Raw genomic sequence first — 12,543 nt, 5'->3', positions numbered from 1 at the left:
ATCCTGATGTGTCTGTATATAATAAAGCTGCTTGAACTGAACTCACAACCACTTCTCTGTTTTATCCTGACCGGATGAGTGACATGGTGTCAGAACTGGGATATGTGAATGAGACATGGAGCCAAAAGCCAGAAACAAGCCAGAGATTAAGCCATGAAGTGCACAGCTAGAGATGGGGAATATAAATGAGTGGATCACCTCAAAAGGTCAGAAACAAATTTCAAAGGTGGCTGTGTATTTAGGCGATATCCTGTTGACAGGAAGGAACATTCGAGAGCATCTGGAGGCTGAATGAGGTGCTGAGTCGACTGCGAGAGGCAGGTCTGGGTGAAGCGGAGTAAATGTGCTTTCATGGCAACGGAAGCAGAATTCCTGGGCTACAAGGTGGATGCATCAGGCCTACACCCCCTGCCAAACAAAGTGGAAGCCATTCAACAGGCACCAGCACCCACAAATGTTACAGAACTGAAAGCCTATTTAGGTTTACTTAACTATTATAACAGGTTCCTGCCAAATCTGTCAACACTGTTAGCTCCTTTACATAAGTTATTAAGGAAGGAGGCTCAGTGGTCGTGGAAAGAGGAACAGGACAGAGCGTTTGAACAGTCAAAGGAACTAATGCAATCTTCAGAAGTTTTGGTGCATTACGATAGTCACAAGGACTTAGTTTTGTCATGTGATGCCTCACCCTATGGATTAGGGGCTGTGTTGGCACACGGATGCCAGATGGACAAGAGAGACCCATTGGGTTCATGTCACGAACTTTGACATCAGCGGAGTCAAACTATTCTCAGATAGATAAAGAGGGTTTAGCTGTCATGTTTGGAATCAAGCGATTTCACAAATACCTCTATGGGAGGAAGTTTACTATTTGCACGGATCATAAGCCTTTGTTGTCATTATTCAACGAGATGAAAGCGGTACCGCAGATGGTTTCTCCTCGCATTCAGAGATGGGCTGTAACGTTGAGAGCTTATGAATATGAGATTGTTTATAAGCCTGGAAAACACCATAGTAATGCAGATGCACTAAGTAGATTGCCGATGCCAGGGCATATCCAAGAAGAGGAAGCGGAGGACCGAGTTTTGATGATGGAAGACATAACATTGGTGTCTGCTAAAGAACTGAGAGTTTGGACACACAAAGACCCGGTGCTTGCTAGAGTGTTTCAGTGGGTTCAGCAAGGCTGGCCAGTCCAACAAACGGATCCAGTTTTTCGACCGTATGAGGTGAGAAAAACAGAGTTGAGTGTGCAAGATGGATGCGTATTGTGGGGGGCACGAGTGATAATTCCGTTCCCAGGAAGACGGGCACTGTTACAGCAGTTGCACCAAGGTCATGTGGGCATTACCCGAATGAAAGCTTTAGCCCGAAGTTATTTTTGGTGGCCAAAGTTGGACCACGAGATTGAAGTCGTTGTGAATGAGTGTAAAACATGTCAACAACATCGCAACTTGCGGTGGCGCCACTACATCCATGGGAGTGGCCGAGTAGGCCTTGGCAGAGACTTCATATAGATTATGCAGGACCATTCATGGGGGCCATGTTTTTGATAATCATGGATGCTCATTCGAAATGGATGGATGCCTATCAAGTCAAGACACCCACTTCTCTCGTGACCATTGAATGCTTGAGGAGGAGTTTCAGTAGTCAAGGACTGCCTGAGACTATTGTATCCGATAATGCTTCATGTTTCACGAGTGAAGAGTTCAAGGGTTTTCTGAGAAAAAATGGTATCGTACATATTACATCAGCGCCTTACCATGCAGCTACAAATGGTTGTGCTGAAAGAGCTGTGCAGACTTTTAAAGCAATGATGAAAAAGTCTGGAGAGGGAAGTATAGCAGCAAAAGTATCAAGGGTGTTATTCAACTACCGTATTACTCCACAATCTACCACGGGTTTGTCACCTGCCGAGATGTTGCAAGGACGTAGATTGAGATCCACGTTGGATCTAGTGTATCCAAATGTCCGAGCAAAGGTGGAGGGGACCCAGTGGAGGCAAAAAGAATGTCATGATAGAAGACGGAAAGAGCGAAGTTTTCTGGAAGGAGATGCAGTGATGACACGAAATTTCAGTTATGGACCTAAGTGGATTCCAGGGTTCATTGTCAAGAGCACTGGTCCATTGTCGTACCAGGTGAGGTTGAATGGAGATTTCGTAGTGAGGAGACATGTAGACCAAATTCTGAGGCGAACAGAAGAAGGATGCCATGGAACTGCTGGCCTCGGAACTATCGTTAAGTTCGAACCAGGGCTCGCAGTGGCAGGAGGATAAATTGAGGAGACCGCCAGAACGTGGAAGGAGAGGTTTCTGAGGATCCAACCGTTCCAGGGAAGGACACACCGATACCTGAAGTGGTAAAAGTGACACCGGAATCACCTAAGGTGGTACCACTGCGCCATTCTAAGCGTGTGCTGGTTAAACCTAGTTACTTGAAGGACTATCAATGTTAATAAAAGTGCATGTATAGATTACCAGCCTTAAAAAAATGGTAGATGGTATGGTAACCAGTTAATAGCTAGCCTGTTATTTACAAGTAAATGATTAAATGCATTGTGGAACTCGTTCCCTAGTTTTGCTTATGTAAGACAGTATGTCTTAGCTTAAAAGGGGAGGAATGTAGTATTCGGGCTGGTAATGTAGTTGCTGTACTGTAGGGGCGCTGTGGGGAATTCAGCATGTACTGTTGGTTCTGTATTCTCTGGTAACTTGTTGGTTCTGTGTAGTAGATGACTTGCAGAAGTTGTGTGAAGAAGCATGGGTGCGCACCTGGAGGCTCTTAATAAAGAAAAGCCTTACAACTCTATAAACCGTGTGGTCTCCTTCCTTACCACGATATAACAGTATACTTTGAACTTTCTTGAATTCATAGACAGCCCTAGCACAGACAGCTTTTAAATAAAGACACACAGCACCATGATGACTAGTCCCACTGGCCAAGCTAGATGTTAATGAGGCAGTCTGAAGGAGACACATATGCTAATTATCGAAGGACATCATTTTTGCACTGAATGGTTCATTGTATTTCTCAGCCATTTGAAATTAGCACCATGCTATAATCTATCATAGTAGAGGCAAGTGCTGGTGAGTTTTGTACCAAGGTAAGGTTAGGAAGTGTGCATGTGATAACATGCAAGGAGCATATGTGAGGGTATGTGCAATTGTGTGTCTGTCTGGGATATAATTACAAGGGAGTTAGAGGTTAAGTTAGGCAGGTGTGTACAGGTGAGAGGGGTAAGTTCCATGCGTGAGTGTGTGTGTGTGTGTGTGTGTGTGTGTGTGTGTGTGTGTGTGTGTGTGTGTGTGTGTGTGTGTGTGCGCGCGCTCATGTCTGTCTGCCTGTGTGGGAGGGTACAAATGACTGTCACCTTTCCACAAGCCCCTACTTTAATGGTGCAGAGGATGCAGCTTTGACTGGGAGAAAACACTAGTCACCAGGATAACTCTTGTGAGTGCCTTTGTGTCAAATAAACAAATTGGGGTCAAGGGGTGGAGAGAACCACTAACCACCAGGAGTACTAAATATGCATATGTCTTAAAGGCACATATTCAAAAAAAACTGTTGGGAACCACTAGATACCAAGAATAAGTGGCCTGCCTTAAAAGGCACTAAACAGAATTCAAACCCTGCACTTTCCCACCTAGGATATTAGCTTTCTGATTCATTACTAGGGACCAGGGATATACCGTAAAAAATAAATAAATAAATAAATAAAAAGAAAACAAGCAAAAAAAAGTCCAAAGGTAGGGGAAAAGGAATTTGAACTATTTGAACTATACAGCCTTTATGGAAGAAAATCCTACATTAGCCCACTGCACTAACAAGTTAGTGTAGCATGATATATTTTTTTTAATATACATTGTGGATCTTGGGCATTACTTAATGCCTGCAACATTTCACATCATAGGATAAAAGTCTATTCCACAGCATGTCTTTATTTATTGAAGGATATGAATTGTGAAAGTGAAATGTCTGGAATTAATAATTGACAGTAATCATGCATTAACTACCACTGCATGACAAAAAGAGACATTATGGGAATTCCGACAACAGGGCAAGATAGACACAGCTGATATAATGGTTTAGGTCTTCACCTCCCATGCACAAGGTACACGGTTCAATCCTGACATCCAGTCAATGCCTGTTTGGAGGTTGCATGTTCTCCTTCTGTCTGAGGATTGCCTGGACTGTCTGGGTCCAGATGGGTGGTGCAACAGGAACAGAGAAGGAGAGCTTATTCTAGACTTCTGCCTGGCAGATGACTTGATAGTAGCCAACACATGGTTCAGAAAGAGAGAGTCACAAGATCACATACAAGAATGGCCAACATGCAACTCAGGTAGACTTCCTCTTAGTAAGTAAAGGGCACTGGAATAGAATCAGTGATTGCAAGGTCATCCTCAGTGAAAAAGTCAACCCACAGCATAAACCACTGGTTCCCACAATCAGCTGCTGCAAGCAATGGTCAGAGAAGGCTCTACGGTCAACAGTGACCAGGCTGAATATCAGGAAGTTGACTGGAGAGAAAGCACAGCAGTTCAAGGAATTACTCAGGGGGCTAGCACCTCAAGAAGTAGAGGAAATGGGTGGAGTTTAAGAAGAATGGCAGCAATTCAAAACATGTCTGAGGACTACAGAACATACCAAGGCAAGTATGGAAATAAGGTACATAAAGAAAGCTGGTGGTGGAATGCAGAAGTCTGGGAAGTCATCAACAGAAAGAAGGAATACAGGAAAAGTAGGAGATAGAAAAGATAGACCAGGCTAGGAAAGAATACTGCTTGTCTAACAAAAAATCTAAGAAAGGAGGTGCAATAGCAAAAACAGGGCATCAGAGACACTCAACCATCTTCTGGAAAGGGACTCAGTAGTTGGCACAAAGAAACTATATTGGATTACATGACAAAGACAGAAAGGTAAGGAAGATAGTCACACCCTTCATATGGGATGCCAGCAACAACTTGCTCATCAGGACATCAAAGGCAGATGGAAGGAGTATTTTCAGCAGCTTCTGAATGAAGAAAACCCCAAAGAAGCTGTACTGTACTGGTGATGGACTATACAGCCTACAATGAGAGAAGAAGAGGACCCCATCTTAGAAGAAGCAAGAATAGCACTAAGGAAAATGAAGTGAGTGAAAGCAGTAGGCTCAGGTGAGGTCACAGCAGATATGATAAAGATGCTGGGTGAGATAGGGGAGAAATGGCTTTGGAGGGTACTCATAGCAGTGTGGAGATAAAGGCGTATCCCAGATGACTGGAGAATAAGCATACTAGTGCCCGTGTGCAAAGGGATATCCACAATTGTGGGAAATACAGAGGTATCAAACTCCTGTCACACTGCATGAAAGTTCTGGAGAGGGTGATTGATAAAAGGATATGCAGAGTAGTATAACGTAAGCTGGGGATGAGCAGTTTGGATTCAGATCAGGATGCAGAGTAATATAAGGTAAGATGTGAGATGAGCAGTTTGGATTCCAATCAGGATGTAGGCTGTGTAGTCCATCATCCAATGTTTGAAGTGAGACAGAGTTGAGAAGAAGATACATATGAGAAAAGAGTCCAACTGGGCATTCCTAGACTTGGACAAAGCACATAACAAGGTCCCAAGAAAGTTGATTTGGGCAGTACTGTGGTAGTTCTGTAGATCATACAGTGTGCTGTATCTTTAAGAAGCATTTCTAGGAGTGCGTGCATATAAACAGAGAGCACGTGCAGGCAGCCATGTCATTTTGAATGAACAGCCAGAGTGTTAACATCTATGAATGTGGTAGTCGGTCTGTTTGTTAGTTTATTTATATTTGTTACTTAGCCTCAATCCTGATGTGTCTGTATATAATAAAGCTGCTTGAACTGAACTCACAACCACTTCTCTGTTTTATCCTGACCGGATGAGTGACATGGTGTCAGAACTGGGATATGTGAATGAGACATGGAGCCAAAAGCCAGAAACAAGCCAGAGATTAAGCCATGAAGTGCACAGCTAGAGATGGGGGAATATAAATGAGTGGATCACCTCAAAAAGGTCAGAAACAAATTTCAGGTACTAAAACTTGCTTAAATGATTTATTTTGCAAAGAAAATGATACAGAGCTTTCGCAAAGCACAAAACACATTATTAGCTAAATGAAATGTTCAAAGCCACAACATTTGATAGAATTATTCCAAATGCTTATGAAAATGCTTAGAATTACTCCCGACTTGCATAATGAGCATGTTAAGAGCAAAACGAGCACAAGAAAAGTATAACATGTGTGATAATAGTCAAATGAGCATATTGAATGCAATACAAGCATAAAACAAGTATAAAAAAGTCAAAATGACTGCATTTTTCATTAAACAACCACTTTTTTTATATGAGCTACTATTTTGCATTGATTAAAATTATTCAAAGTATAACTAGAGTTGTTCGAAGTATCTAAAAGTGTGCAAATTATTTGCAGTGTGTGCTTCATTGCAGTACAACTATTTCAAAGTGTTTACTGTTTGCAAAGTACAGTTATTTCACAAAGTACAGCCAAAGTAGTTATTTCATAAAGTGCAGTCATTTTGTGAAGTTTCTTGTGTTGTGTACAATTCATTCACAGAGTGCAATAATTTGGAAGTCTTTCTTACACTGTACAGAGTTACTTTACATTGTACAGCTATTTCAAGAAGTTTCTTATGCTGTATAGAGTTCATTTGCAAAGTGCATTCATTTGAAATGTTTCATACTCTGAGCTTCTTCTGCCGTATACAGTTTATTAGCAAAGTACAATTGCATCTTTTCTTATAGTAATAAGGTGTGGTTTCAGAGTGTTTCTTGTGCTATGGAGACTTATTTTGCAAAGTGCACTTATTTCAAAGAGTCTATAGTGCTGATGAGCATAATTACAAGTTTCTGACATAACAGAGAATTCTAGCAAATGTGTATGTATTTTTGTACATATTTCCAAGAGCCTTTATTACTGTGTGTGTTGGCATGGCCGAAGCATTTCTTAGACTGTCTCCACTTGTGTTTCATCATAACATTGCATAGAATTGGAAAGTATCTGACCAGGAATACAATATTTTCAAGCAAGCAGCTTTTTCTGACAAAGATGCACATATGATGGCATTTATTCTGCTTAATCTAGCTGGGTCAGAAGCCATTGAAAGAGAGCATTCATTTGTGTATGCACCAGCAGTATATGCAGGAGAGGAGGAAAACCATCATATTGTTGTACCAGCTGAAACAAGGGAGGACCCTGAGTGCTTGAAGTGCACATTTAAAGAAATGTGTAATCCCCAGACAAATTTTACATTTGAGAAGAACTTATTTTACACAAGAGACCAAAAGCCATGAGAAACTTTTGCTGCTTATATAACTGACTTGAGAAACAAGGCTAAAACGTGCAGATTTGGTGACTTGAAAGATGAGTTGATACAGGACAGCTTGTGTGTGGTGTTAATACTGCTGCAGTGAGAAAGATTTTGCTTCAATCAGTGATTTAACATTGACCAAAGCCATAGAGATTTGTCAAATACATGAGCTTACAGAAAGGCACACAAATATACTTGTAAGTGATAAGAGCATGGTTTCAGCAGGCTCTAGAGCAAATATAGACTGCATGCAGCATGTGGCTAACAGAAGCAGGCCCAAGCACATGGCAGCTGCAGTCCCTACAGGATTTCTCAGCAAACCCTGTAACTTTCCAGCAAGTTCTAAGACTAGCTCAGTAAAATGGACATGCTGAGTGCAGCACAGGGGTAAGTCAGCATAACTCAAATCAACTCTCATAGTCAACTGTCATATTTATGGTACAAATCATGTGTCTAAAAGAGAAAAGTGCTTAGCATTTGGTCAGCAATGCCATAAGTGTAAAAAGCTGAACCATTTTTAAAAGCAAAAGTCACTCAAAAAAGCAAGTTGGTCATATAGAAAGCAGTAGCTCTACATTTTATGTAGATGGTGTATCAGTGGTTGAAGAAAAGGTTAATATAGTTGATTTGTTGGCAAAAATGAAGTGTTTTGTACTATCCTAATTAATGGTAAACTCATGGAGCTTAAAGTGGATACTGGTTCAAAGTGCAATGTTATGTCAGCAGAAACATTTGCTAGACTGAGAACTGGCGAATTACTTTATTTGGCCAACTGTGTGAAGCTTGTTGCTTATGCTGGTGAACAAATTCAAACCAAAGGTTCAGTAGTGCTTTCATGTTATTCTGCTGGAAACAGTTACAGCTTGCAGTTTATATAGTCAAAAGACCAGTACAGTCATTATTAGGTCTAAGAGACAGTTTGAGAATGAAATTCCTTTCCTTTGCCAAAGAAGTTCATCATGTAAGCACATGTCCTAGTTACAGTTTCACCGATGCTATTTTCTCAGAATATGCTGATGTCTTCAAGGACAAGCTAGGCAGACTTCCAACAGTGTACTCCATGAAGTTAGACCCAGAGGTCAGTGCAGTGGCCAGACCAACAAGAAGAGTTCCAGTAGTTATTCAGGACAAAGTCAAAGTCCAGTTAGACAAAATGGTGCAACAAGGTATGATATTTCCAGTCACAAAACCAATGGAATGGGTGTCTTCCATGCTAGTTGCTCATAAAAAAAGCTTGGATGAAATCGGAATATCTATTGACCCACAAGACTTAAACAAAGCACTAAATTGACCTCATCATCCCATGTGCACAGTTGAATAAATTTCTGCCCTCATGCCAAATGCCGCTGTTTTTTTCTGTCTTAGATGCAAAGAATTCATTTTGGCAAGTGATGCTTGACCGCAAATCTTCACTACTGACAACATTCAATACTCTATTTGGCAGGTACAGATTTTACAGAATGCCTTTTAGAATAAATTCTGCCAGTGAAGTCTTTCAGCATGCAATGGAGCATATTTTTAGGCTATCTGTGTGCTATAATAGTAGATGATTTACTAGTAGGAGCCATGGTGAAGAAGAACATGACAGAAACCTCAGAAAAATTCTGGACAGAGCAAGTGGAGTGAATCTAAGCTCAGTCCTCTGAAATTGAAATCCAGGCTACCAGAGGTTACTTATGTTGGTCATTTATTTATCAGTTTGGTCTTAAGAACAGATCTTTCCAAACAAATAGCCATTCTTGAGATGCCAGCTCCAAACAATGTCCAAACATTACAGCATCTTTTTTGGTACGGTCAATTATTTGGGGAAGTTTATACCAGACTTCAATGAATTATCAGTGCCCTTAAGAGAGCTAACACACAAAAATGTTTCTGAGTCATGGTTGGAACAACATCAAAGAGCATTTGACGACCTGAAACAGAAAATTGCCAGTCCACCTACATTAAGCTACTATGATGTCCACAAACCAGTAATTATTTCCTGTGATACTTCAAAGTTTGTCTTGATGCAGTTATTCTCCAAGAAGGTAGACCAGTAGCCTATGCATCTAGAACTCTTACCCAAACTGAGATGCAGTATGCTCAAATTGAGGAGGAACCTTTGGCTATTGTGTTCACATGTTCGAAGTTCCATGATTATATTTATGGTCAAGTTATCCAGACAGAAACTGATAATCAGCCTCTAGTCACTATTTTAAAGAAGTTTATGCATAAACTCCAGCAAGACTACAAAGAATGATGCTTAGATTACAAAAGTACAACTTCAAAATGGTCTATACAAAAGGCAAACTTCTTCATCTGGCTGATACCTTGTCCGGATCACCCAGAACTACCACAGAAAAGCTTGATACAGAGAATGTTGACTTCAATGCCATGAAAGTGAGCAATGTTTCATCCACAAGACTTGAACTACGAGATCACATAAAGACTGATTCATTTTTGCAAAAGCTCAACCACTTTATCTGTGTTCGATGGCCATCAAAGCAATCATGTGTTCCAATAGAAGTGCAACCTTATTTTCCTTACAGAGATGAGATATTGTTGGAAGATGGTATTATTTTCAAAGGTCCTAAGGTTGTTGTTCCTACTTCCTTACAGCATGAGTATATTCATATTTTGCATCGTGGCCACCCAGGTTCCAAAGCTACAAAAAGAAGGGCAAGAGGACTTGTATTTTGGCCTTCTCTAGCAAAGGATATTGATAAAGTACTTTCATGTTGTTCAGTATGCAATAGTACTAAGCTGCATTTGCAGAAAGAGCCACTTCAGCTAAACCAGATTCCTGAACTACCTTGGTCAACAGTAGCCATTTACATATTTGAGTGGAATAGTCAACATTACTTAGTGTTAGTAGATTCCTATTCAAACTGGTTCGAGATTGATTTGATACCTAATCTAACATCTAGTACTGTTATAACTAAGCTGAAAAGTCATTTCTCAGTCCATGGTAGTCCACACAAACTTATCTCTGACAATGGTGTCCAGTTTACCAGTCAGTTGTTTCATAATTTTGCAAATAAAATGGGACTTTATCCATGTTACCAGTAGTCCTGGGTACCCACAGTCAAATGGTCGAGCTGAGTGAGCAGTACAAAGTTCAAAGCAATTACTTGAGAGGTCAACGTGTGACAATATCAATGTTTTCTGGAATCTACTTAATCTCAGAAATATACCCCATGACGATATACTTGTCTCACCTGCTCAGAAACTTCTATCTAACCAAACTAGAACAACTTTGCCTATCAGTTCCAGTTTATTGCTGCCTAATGCTAAAAACACCAGAGCAATCAAAGATCAAATATTCAAAAAGCGTTCATCCCAGAAGTCCAACCATGATAAAATTAGCAGATTTCTTCATCCATTGAAAGAAGGAGAGATAGTGAGGACGCAAACGGCAAAAGGGTTTGATCAAATTGGTTAACTGAGAGATGTATGTGCTGAGCCGAAATCCTACCTAGTGGAATCTGAGGTTATAGAATAGAGGAGACATCTTCTTCCAGTGTCTAAACCAATATCACATACCGCAGCATCGTACCTGTGATACAGACTCTAGATCTCAGACCAATCAAGACGATGTCCTGTTGAAGGACATGTCTCAGTATCTAATCCCATTCCAGATGATGTCTCAGATGTCCCTAAAGTTGACCATTCCCCATTGACAGTCCCTGTTGCTAAGCCCAGTTCTAATTTTTATGTTACACGATCAGGTCATATTTCCAGACCTAGTATAAAATACACAGCAACCTGGATGTGACTGTTTTTCATTTGTAAATTAGTTCTGTATAATTACGTCTAAAGATTATTTCTGTACAAATTGCATGTCGATGATTATTGTCAGCATTGCTATGCATGCTTATTTCTCAAAGAGGGAGGGTGTAGATCTTACAGTGTGCTGTATCTTTAAGAAGCATTTCTAGGAATTGCACGTGCATATAAATAGAGAACACATGCAGGCAGCAGTGCCATTTTGAGTGAACAGCCAGAGTGTTAACATCTGTGAATGTAGTAGTCAGTCTGTTTGTTAGTTCATTTATATTTAAGTTACTTAGCCTCAATCCTTATGAGTTTGTATACAATAAAGCTGCTTGATCCGAACCCACAACCGCTAGTCTGTTTTATCCTGACCAGACAAGAGACAGTTCAAAGTCCCAGAAACATTAGTAGAATTAGTGCAGACTATGCACAAGGACCCAATGACTCAAGTATGAACAGTGTTTGGTTTTAAAGAGAGGCTCCCAGTGGGAGTGGGAGTGGGTGTGCACCAAGGTACAGCTCTGAGCCCACTGCTGCTCATACTGGTGATGGATTACATTAGCAAACATGTATGAGGGGACGAATCAACAAAGTTACTGTATGCAGATGATGTGACATTACAGGCAGACTCTGAGTAAGAACTTCAGCAAAGGGGAGAATGGAATGCAAAACTAAAGGCATATGGGATGAAGCTAGGTACAGATTAGATAGTGGTAATGGCAGCAAACTGGGGAAATGAGAAGAAGCTGAAAATTGAGATAGAAGGGAAGATAATGGAACAGGTCAACAGCTTCAAGAATCTGGGTGTTTGAGGAGAAGGGAAGTCTCAATGAAGAGGTCAAAGCTAGAATCAGAGGGGCTGCAGCCAGCTGGCATAGAGTCAAGGGTTTAGTGAATGACAGAAGTATGCCAAGGAGGCTGAAAGTAAGGTGTATAAAACAGTGGTGTGACCAGTACTACTGTATAGTACAGAAACCTGGGCAGTAAAGAAGGAACAATTAAGGAAGCTAGAGTTGATGGAGATGAAGTGCTTGAGAAGGGTGGTGGGATGCACACTGTGGGACAGACAAAGAAATAAGGACATAAGAGCAGTAGTCAAAGTAACTCCATTTGCAGAAAAGATTAAAGAGAATAGATTATGATAGTTTGGGCAGATGTGCAGAAAACAATCTGGTGAGGAAGATTTGGGACAGACAGAAATAGGTACAAAGAAACAATGGCATCCAGCAAATAAGTGGATGGATCATGTGAAAGAGGGTCTGAGACAGTCAGACATGAGTGTCAAAGAAGGCAGAAGTGTGGCACTGAATTCAGAGAGATGGTGACAGCTAATACAACACCCTGACCCCATGTAAAAAAATGGAAAGAAGGGGGTTGATGATGATGATGATGATGATAACAGGGCCAGGTACAGGGGCATGTGATATTTATGCATATCTGTGTTT

General features: G+C 40.8%; 1 protein-coding gene across 2 annotated transcripts in view; it reads right to left on the bottom strand.

The window, feature by feature from the left end:
* The window catches only part of LOC122795620 (CD109 antigen-like), a 647,366-nt gene that overhangs the window by 42,827 nt on the left and 591,996 nt on the right, over positions 1-12,543 (bottom strand). The gene's annotated exons all lie outside the window — the stretch shown is intronic.

This window comes from Protopterus annectens, chromosome 1.part0, assembly GCF_019279795.1.
Source record: "Protopterus annectens isolate FY-2018-M chromosome 1.part0, PAN1.0, whole genome shotgun sequence".
Classification (NCBI taxonomy): domain Eukaryota; kingdom Metazoa; phylum Chordata; order Ceratodontiformes; family Protopteridae; genus Protopterus; species Protopterus annectens.
The sequence above is the reverse complement of the archived record's forward strand: the minus strand, read 5'-3'. Positions and strand labels throughout refer to the sequence as shown.